The sequence below is a fragment of the Coregonus lavaretus genome (genome assembly GCF_964263955.1).
Source record: "Coregonus lavaretus genome assembly, contig: HAP1_SCAFFOLD_1185, whole genome shotgun sequence".
Taxonomy (NCBI): Eukaryota; Metazoa; Chordata; class Actinopteri; order Salmoniformes; family Salmonidae; genus Coregonus; species Coregonus lavaretus.
Genome location: NW_028165511.1, coordinates 118,889 through 130,000, shown reverse-complemented (window position 1 = coordinate 130,000; position 11,112 = coordinate 118,889). Strand labels below are relative to the sequence as shown.

At 38.7% G+C, this 11,112-nt stretch overlaps 1 protein-coding gene across 1 annotated transcript in view; it reads right to left on the bottom strand.

Annotated features, from left to right (window-relative positions):
* Positions 1–11,112, bottom strand: part of LOC311115767 (synaptogyrin-3-like) — a gene marked incomplete at both ends in the record, with an annotated part of 52,918 nt that overhangs the window by 21,125 nt on the left and 20,681 nt on the right. The window lies entirely within an intron of this gene.

Genomic DNA, 11,112 nt, shown 5'->3' with positions numbered 1-11,112 from the left:
AGAGAATACCTGGAGGAGAGAGAGAGAGAACACCTTTAATTACTATACAGCTGAACACTACTATAGAGAATACCTGGAGGAGAGAGAGAACACCTTTAATTACTATACAGCTGAACACTACTATAGAGAATACCTGGAGGAGAGAGAGAGAGAACACCTTTAATTACTATACAGCTGAACACTACTATAGAGAATACCTGGAGGAGAGAGAGAGAGAGAACACCTTTAATTACTATACAGCTGAACACTACTATAGAGAATACCTGGAGGAGAGAGAGCACACCTTTAATTACTATACAGCTGAACACTACTATAGAGAATACCTGGAGGAGAGAGAGAGAACACCTTTAATTACTATACAGCTGAACACTACTATAGAGAATACCTGGAGGAGAGAGAGAGAGAGAACACCTTTAATTACTATACAGCTGAACACTACTATAGAGAATACCTGGAGGAGAGAGAGAGAGAGAACACCTTTAATTACTATACAGCTGAACACTACTATAGAGAATACCTGGAGGAGAGAGAGAGAGAGAACACCTTTAATTACTATACAGCTGAACAATACTATAGAGAATACCTGGAGGAGAGAGAGAACACCTTTAATTACTATACAGCTGAACACTACTATAGAGAATACCTGGAGGAGAGAGAGAGAGAACACCTTTAATTACTATACAGCTGAACACTACTATAGAGAATACCTGGAGGAGAGAGAGAGAGAGAACACCTTTAATTACTATACAGCTGAACACTACTATAGAGAATACCTGGAGGAGAGAGAGAGAGAGAACACCTTTAATTACTATACAGCTGAACACTACTATAGAGAATACCTGGAGGAGAGAGAGAGAGAGAACACCTTTAATTACTATACAGCTGAACACTACTATAGAGAATACCTGGAGGAGAGAGAGAACACCTTTAATTACTATACAGCTGAACAATACTATAGAGAATACCTGGAGGAGAGAGAGAGAGAGAACACCTTTAATTACTATACAGCTGAACACTACTATAGAGAATACCTGGAGGAGAGAGAGAGAGAACACCTTTAATTACTATACAGCTGAACACTACTATAGAGAATACCTGGAGGAGAGAGAGAGAGAGAACACCTTTAATTACTATACAGCTGAACACTACTATAGAGAATACCTGGAGGAGAGAGAGAGAGAGAACACCTTTAATTACTATACAGCTGAACACTACTATAGAGAATACCTGGAGGAGAGAGAGAGAGAACACCTTTAATTACTATACAGCTGAACACTACTATAGAGAATACCTGGAGGAGAGAGAGAGAGAGAACACCTTTAATTACTATACAGCTGAACACTACTATAGAGAATACCTGGAGGAGAGAGAGAGAGAGAACACCTTTAATTACTATACAGCTGAACACTACTATAGAGAATACCTGGAGGAGAGAGAGAGAGAACACCTTTAATTACTATACAGCTGAACACTACTATAGAGAATACCTGGAGGAGAGAGAGAGAGAGAACACCTTTAATTACTATACAGCTGAACACTACTATAGAGAATACCTGGAGGAGAGAGAGAGAGAGAACACCTTTAATTACTATACAGCTGAACACTACTATAGAGAATACCTGGAGGAGAGAGAGAGAGAGAACACCTTTAATTACTATACAGCTGAACACTACTATAGAGAATACCTGGAGGAGAGAGAGAGAGAGAACACCTTTAATTACTATACAGCTGAACACTACTATAGAGAATACCTGGAGGAGAGAGAGAGAACACCTTTAATTACTATACAGCTGAACACTACTATAGAGAATACCTGGAGGAGAGAGAGAGAACACCTTTAATTACTATACAGCTGAACACTACTATAGAGAATACCTGGAGGAGAGAGAGAGAGAGAACACCTTTAATTACTATACAGCTGAACACTACTATAGAGAATACCTGGAGGAGAGAGAGAGAGAGAACACCTTTAATTACTATACAGCTGAACACTACTATAGAGAATACCTGGAGGAGAGAGAGAGAGAGAACACCTTTAATTACTATACAGCTGAACACTACTATAGAGAATACCTGGAGGAGAGAGAGAGAACACCTTTAATTACTATACAGCTGAACACTACTATAGAGAATACCTGGAGGAGAGAGAGAGAGAGAACACCTTTAATTACTATACAGCTGAACACTACTATAGAGAATACCTGGAGGAGAGAGAGAGAACACCTTTAATTACTATACAGCTGAACACTACTATAGAGAATACCTGGAGGAGAGAGAGAGAGAGAACACCTTTAATTACTATACAGCTGAACACTACTATAGAGAATACCTGGAGGAGAGAGAGAGAGAGAACACCTTTAATTACTATACAGCTGAACACTACTATAGAGAATACCTGGAGGAGAGAGAGAGAGAGAACACCTTTAATTACTATACAGCTGAACACTACTATAGAGAATACCTGGAGGAGAGAGAGAGAGAGAGAACACCTTTAATTACTATACAGCTGAACACTACTATAGAGAATACCTGGAGGAGAGAGAGAGAGAGAACACCTTTAATTACTATACAGCTGAACACTACTATAGAGAATACCTGGAGGAGAGAGAGAGAGAGAACACCTTTAATTACTATACAGCTGAACACTACTATAGAGAATACCTGGAGGAGAGAGAGAGAGAGAACACCTTTAATTACTATACAGCTGAACACTACTATAGAGAATACCTGGAGGAGAGAGAGAACACCTTTAATTACTATACAGCTGAACACTACTATAGAGAATACCTGGAGGAGAGAGAGAACACCTTTAATTACTATACAGCTGAACACTACTATAGAGAATACCTGGAGGAGAGAGAGAGAGAGAACACCTTTAATTACTATACAGCTGAACACTACTATAGAGAATACCTGGAGGAGAGAGAGAGAACACCTTTAATTACTATACAGCTGAACACTACTATAGAGAATACCTGGAGGAGAGAGAGAGAACACCTTTAATTACTATACAGCTGAACACTACTATAGAGAATACCTGGAGGAGAGAGAGAGAGAGAACACCTTTAATTACTATACAGCTGAACACTACTATAGAGAATACCTGGAGGAGAGAGAGAGAGAGAACACCTTTAATTACTATACAGCTGAACACTACTATAGAGAATACCTGGAGGAGAGAGAGAACACCTTTAATTACTATACAGCTGAACACTACTATAGAGAATACCTGGAGGAGAGAGAGAGAGAGAACACCTTTAATTACTATACAGCTGAACACTACTATAGAGAATACCTGGAGGAGAGAGAGAGAACACCTTTAATTACTATACAGCTGAACACTACTATAGAGAATACCTGGAGGAGAGAGAGAGAGAACACCTTTAATTACTATACAGCTGAACACTACTATAGAGAATACCTGGAGGAGAGAGAGAGAGAACACCTTTAATTACTATACAGCTGAACACTACTATAGAGAATACCTGGAGGAGAGAGAGAGAACACCTTTAATTACTATACAGCTGAACACTACTATAGAGAATACCTGGAGGAGAGAGAGAGAGAGAACACCTTTAATTACTATACAGCTGAACACTACTATAGAGAATACCTGGAGGAGAGAGAGAGAGAACACCTTTAATTACTATACAGCTGAACACTACTATAGAGAATACCTGGAGGAGAGAGAGAACACCTTTAATTACTATACAGCTGAACACTACTATAGAGAATACCTGGAGGAGAGAGAGAACACCTTTAATTACTATACAGCTGAACACTACTATAGAGAATACCTGGAGGAGAGAGAGAGAGAACACCTTTAATTACTATACAGCTGAACACTACTATAGAGAATACCTGGAGGAGAGAGAGAGAGAGAACACCTTTAATTACTATACAGCTGAACACTACTATAGAGAATACCTGGAGGAGAGAGAGAGAGAACACCTTTAATTACTATACAGCTGAACACTACTATAGAGAATACCTGGAGGAGAGAGAGAGAGAGAACACCTTTAATTACTATACAGCTGAACAATACTATAGAGAATACCTGGAGGAGAGAGAGAGAGAACACCTTTAATTACTATACAGCTGAACACTACTATAGAGAATACCTGGAGGAGAGAGAGAGAACACCTTTAATTACTATACAGCTGAACACTACTATAGAGAATACCTGGAGGAGAGAGAGAGAGAGAACACCTTTAATTACTATACAGCTGAACACTACTATAGAGAATACCTGGAGGAGAGAGAGAGAACACCTTTAATTACTATACAGCTGAACACTACTATAGAGAATACCTGGAGGAGAGAGAGAGAGAACACCTTTAATTACTATACAGCTGAACACTACTATAGAGAATACCTGGAGGAGAGAGAGAGAACACCTTTAATTACTATACAGCTGAACACTACTATAGAGAATACCTGGAGGAGAGAGAGAGAACACCTTTAATTACTATACAGCTGAACACTACTATAGAGAATACCTGGAGGAGAGAGAGAGAGAACACCTTTAATTACTATACAGCTGAACACTACTATAGAGAATACCTGGAGGAGAGAGAGAGAGAGAACACCTTTAATTACTATACAGCTGAACACTACTATAGAGAATACCTGGAGGAGAGAGAGAACACCTTTAATTACTATACAGCTGAACACTACTATAGAGAATACCTGGAGGAGAGAGAGAACACCTTTAATTACTATACAGCTGAACACTACTATAGAGAATACCTGGAGGAGAGAGAGAGAGAGAACACCTTTAATTACTATACAGCTGAACACTACTATAGAGAATACCTGGAGGAGAGAGAGAGAACACCTTTAATTACTATACAGCTGAACACTACTATAGAGAATACCTGGAGGAGAGAGAGAACACCTTTAATTACTATACAGCTGAACACTACTATAGAGAATACCTGGAGGAGAGAGAGAGAACACCTTTAATTACTATACAGCTGAACACTACTATAGAGAATACCTGGAGGAGAGAGAGAGAGAACACCTTTAATTACTATACAGCTGAACACTACTATAGAGAATACCTGGAGGAGAGAGAGAGAACACCTTTAATTACTATACAGCTGAACACTACTATAGAGAATACCTGGAGGAGAGAGAGAGAGAGAACACCTTTAATTACTATACAGCTGAACACTACTATAGAGAATACCTGGAGGAGAGAGAGAGAGAACACCTTTAATTACTATACAGCTGAACACTACTATAGAGAATACCTGGAGGAGAGAGAGAACACCTTTAATTACTATACAGCTGAACACTACTATAGAGAATACCTGGAGGAGAGAGAGAGAGAGAACACCTTTAATTACTATACAGCTGAACACTACTATAGAGAATACCTGGAGGAGAGAGAGAGAGAACACCTTTAATTACTATACAGCTGAACACTACTATAGAGAATACCTGGAGGAGAGAGAGAACACCTTTAATTACTATACAGCTGAACACTACTATAGAGAATACCTGGAGGAGAGAGAGAGAGAGAACACCTTTAATTACTATACAGCTGAACACTACTATAGAGAATACCTGGAGGAGAGAGAGAGAGAGAACACCTTTAATTACTATACAGCTGAACACTACTATAGAGAATACCTGGAGGAGAGAGAGAGAACACCTTTAATTACTATACAGCTGAACACTACTATAGAGAATACCTGGAGGAGAGAGAGAGAGAGAACACCTTTAATTACTATACAGCTGAACACTACTATAGAGAATACCTGGAGGAGAGAGAGAACACCTTTAATTACTATACAGCTGAACACTACTATAGAGAATACCTGGAGGAGAGAGAGAGAGAGAACACCTTTAATTACTATACAGCTGAACACTACTATAGAGAATACCTGGAGGAGAGAGAGAGAGAGAACACCTTTAATTACTATACAGCTGAACACTACTATAGAGAATACCTGGAGGAGAGAGAGAGAGAACACCTTTAATTACTATACAGCTGAACACTACTATAGAGAATACCTGGAGGAGAGAGAGAGAGAGAACACCTTTAATTACTATACAGCTGAACACTACTATAGAGAATACCTGGAGGAGAGAGAGAGAGAGAACACCTTTAATTACTATACAGCTGAACACTACTATAGAGAATACCTGGAGGAGAGAGAGAACACCTTTAATTACTATACAGCTGAACACTACTATAGAGAATACCTGGAGGAGAGAGAGAGAGAACACCTTTAATTACTATACAGCTGAACACTACTATAGAGAATACCTGGAGGAGAGAGAGAGAGAACACCTTTAATTACTATACAGCTGAACACTACTATAGAGAATACCTGGAGGAGAGAGAGAGAGAGAACACCTTTAATTACTATACAGCTGAACACTACTATAGAGAATACCTGGAGGAGAGAGAGAGAGAACACCTTTAATTACTATACAGCTGAACACTACTATAGAGAATACCTGGAGGAGAGAGAGAGAGAGAACACCTTTAATTACTATACAGCTGAACACTACTATAGAGAATACCTGGAGGAGAGAGAGAACACCTTTAATTACTATACAGCTGAACACTACTATAGAGAATACCTGGAGGAGAGAGAGAGAGAACACCTTTAATTACTATACAGCTGAACACTACTATAGAGAATACCTGGAGGAGAGAGAGAGAGAACACCTTTAATTACTATACAGCTGAACACTACTATAGAGAATACCTGGAGGAGAGAGAGAGAACACCTTTAATTACTATACAGCTGAACACTACTATAGAGAATACCTGGAGGAGAGAGAGAGAACACCTTTAATTACTATACAGCTGAACACTACTATAGAGAATACCTGGAGGAGAGAGAGAGAGAGAACACCTTTAATTACTATACAGCTGAACACTACTATAGAGAATACCTGGAGGAGAGAGAGAGAACACCTTTAATTACTATACAGCTGAACACTACTATAGAGAATACCTGGAGGAGAGAGAGAGAACACCTTTAATTACTATACAGCTGAACACTACTATAGAGAATACCTGGAGGAGAGAGAGAACACCTTTAATTACTATACAGCTGAACACTACTATAGAGAATACCTGGAGGAGAGAGAGAGAGAGAACACCTTTAATTACTATACAGCTGAACACTACTATAGAGAATACCTGGAGGAGAGAGAGAGAGAGAACACCTTTAATTACTATACAGCTGAACACTACTATAGAGAATACCTGGAGGAGAGAGAGAGAGAGAACACCTTTAATTACTATACAGCTGAACACTACTATAGAGAATACCTGGAGGAGAGAGAGAGAGAGAACACCTTTAATTACTATACAGCTGAACACTACTATAGAGAATACCTGGAGGAGAGAGAGAGAGAACACCTTTAATTACTATACAGCTGAACACTACTATAGAGAATACCTGGAGGAGAGAGAGAGAGAGAACACCTTTAATTACTATACAGCTGAACACTACTATAGAGAATACCTGGAGGAGAGAGAGAGAGAACACCTTTAATTACTATACAGCTGAACACTACTATAGAGAATACCTGGAGGAGAGAGAGAGAACACCTTTAATTACTATACAGCTGAACACTACTATAGAGAATACCTGGAGGAGAGAGAGAGAACACCTTTAATTACTATACAGCTGAACACTACTATAGAGAATACCTGGAGGAGAGAGAGAGAGAGAACACCTTTAATTACTATACAGCTGAACACTACTATAGAGAATACCTGGAGGAGAGAGAGAGAACACCTTTAATTACTATACAGCTGAACACTACTATAGAGAATACCTGGAGGAGAGAGAGAGAGAACACCTTTAATTACTATACAGCTGAACACTACTATAGAGAATACCTGGAGGAGAGAGAGAGAGAGAACACCTTTAATTACTATACAGCTGAACACTACTATAGAGAATACCTGGAGGAGAGAGAGAACACCTTTAATTACTATACAGCTGAACACTACTATAGAGAATACCTGGAGGAGAGAGAGAGAGAGAACACCTTTAATTACTATACAGCTGAACACTACTATAGAGAATACCTGGAGGAGAGAGAGAGAGAGAGAACACCTTTAATTACTATACAGCTGAACACTACTATAGAGAATACCTGGAGGAGAGAGAGAGAACACCTTTAATTACTATACAGCTGAACACTACTATAGAGAATACCTGGAGGAGAGAGAGAGAGAGAACACCTTTAATTACTATACAGCTGAACACTACTATAGAGAATACCTGGAGGAGAGAGAGAGAGAGAACACCTTTAATTACTATACAGCTGAACACTACTATAGAGAATACCTGGAGGAGAGAGAGAGAGAACACCTTTAATTACTATACAGCTGAACACTACTATAGAGAATACCTGGAGGAGAGAGAGAGAGAGAACACCTTTAATTACTATACAGCTGAACACTACTATAGAGAATACCTGGAGGAGAGAGAGAACACCTTTAATTACTATACAGCTGAACACTACTATAGAGAATACCTGGAGGAGAGAGAGAACACCTTTAATTACTATACAGCTGAACACTACTATAGAGAATACCTGGAGGAGAGAGAGAACACCTTTAATTACTATACAGCTGAACACTACTATAGAGAATACCTGGAGGAGAGAGAGAACACCTTTAATTACTATACAGCTGAACACTACTATAGAGAATACCTGGAGGAGAGAGAGAACACCTTTAATTACTATACAGCTGAACACTACTATAGAGAATACCTGGAGGAGAGAGAGAACACCTTTAATTACTATACAGCTGAACACTACTATAGAGAATACCTGGAGGAGAGAGAGAACACCTTTAATTACTATACAGCTGAACACTACTATAGAGAATACCTGGAGGAGAGAGAGAGAGAGAACACCTTTAATTACTATACAGCTGAACACTACTATAGAGAATACCTGGAGGAGAGAGAGAGAGAGAACACCTTTAATTACTATACAGCTGAACACTACTATAGAGAATACCTGGAGGAGAGAGAGAGAGAGAACACCTTTAATTACTATACAGCTGAACACTACTATAGAGAATACCTGGAGGAGAGAGAGAGAGAACACCTTTAATTACTATACAGCTGAACACTACTATAGAGAATACCTGGAGGAGAGAGAGAGAGAACACCTTTAATTACTATACAGCTGAACACTACTATAGAGAATACCTGGAGGAGAGAGAGAGAGAACACCTTTAATTACTATACAGCTGAACACTACTATAGAGAATACCTGGAGGAGAGAGAGAGAGAACACCTTTAATTACTATACAGCTGAACACTACTATAGAGAATACCTGGAGGAGAGAGAGAGAACACCTTTAATTACTATACAGCTGAACACTACTATAGAGAATACCTGGAGGAGAGAGAGAGAGAGAACACCTTTAATTACTATACAGCTGAACACTACTATAGAGAATACCTGGAGGAGAGAGAGAGAGAACACCTTTAATTACTATACAGCTGAACACTACTATAGAGAATACCTGGAGGAGAGAGAGAGAACACCTTTAATTACTATACAGCTGAACACTACTATAGAGAATACCTGGAGAAGATAAAACCTGGAGGTTATATTTCGGAGATCATTGGTAATTACTTAGCAGTAGGACTTGAAAATGTTTTAATTTACACCAACACTTGAACACAAACACACACACACACACACTCCGCTTCCAGCTTATACATACTAAATACATTTTATGAACACAGTCAATTTTACAATAATTATATTTTGTTTGTTTTTACTCCTGAACTTCCTCTACTCTCAACCTCTCCGATCATTTTCATGATGTCCATCCGGTTTGCTTCTATATGCCATATCTTTCTAACTGTGCTCTTTCACAAAAGCTCTCAACCTATAACCTATATACTTATTATGGACACAGTATGCTTTACATTAGTTATCTTGTTGTTATTAGTTGTTGTTATTAGTTATTAGTCCCATCCTTCAGCTCCATTCAACACCTCCCATCTATCTCTTAACACCATCCATATTGGATTTCTATTTGCCATATATCTTTCAACTGTACTGTGATGTTTCACCAAAGTTCTGAACCATTCTATTCTCATTGTTTCTACAGATTGTAACTTGAAAATAAACATTTTTGCTAAAAGTATTATTATATTATTGATCGATTGACTATGACTTTTCAGATCACCCAGTAGTGCTATCTGCAAGGTTAGCTCCAGGTAACTATTGCAATCCTTTAGTCATTCCTGGACCTGTGTCCAAAAACAAGCTACAAATGGACAGTACCAAAACAAATGATCTAATGATTCTGTCTCTTCACAGTAAAATCTGCAGAGCTGGGAAGATTGTATCCCCCATATAAATAACATTCTATTGGTAGCAAGAATTTTATATAATAATTTAAATAGAAAAATGGTTATGTTTTGAATCCGGCGTCGTTTTGCGTGTCAGTTCATAAACACTATGCCATGGGATCGGTACGTCAAAGATCTCTTCCCAACTATTTTGCAATCTATATGGGACGGCTGTCAATCCTTTGGTCCGGTAATGAAACTGGTATACTTTTTTATTTATCACCATTTTCTTAGGGTAGAGCAGACATTTCCATATGTTTTTGTTAGCTGCATGTGCGACATAACTCCACCAGTCCTACCGATGATATCATTTACAAAGATTATACCTTTTTAAAACATTTTTTAAAAATAATGGTGTTTTATCAATTAGTATATTTGAATGTGGGCTCCCGAGTGGCGCAGTGGTCTAAGGCACTGCATCTCAGTGCTTGAGGCGTCACTACAGACCCCCTGGTTCGATTCCAGGCTGTATCACAACCGGCCCGTGAGATTGGGAGTCCCATAGGGCGGCGCACAATTGGCCCAGCGTCGTCCGGGTTTGGCCGGTGCAGGCCGTCATTGTAAATAAGAATTTGTTCTTAACTGACTTGCCTAGTTAAATAAAGGTAAAATAAAAAATTTAACCACAATATTTGTTGCATTATTTGTTCTGTCGTTTCTGGAGGATTAAATTGAAATTGCAACCAACTTTCTATGGCTTGTTTTAGAAATAGTGATATTTGGGAGATTATTTCCTTTTCAAATAACT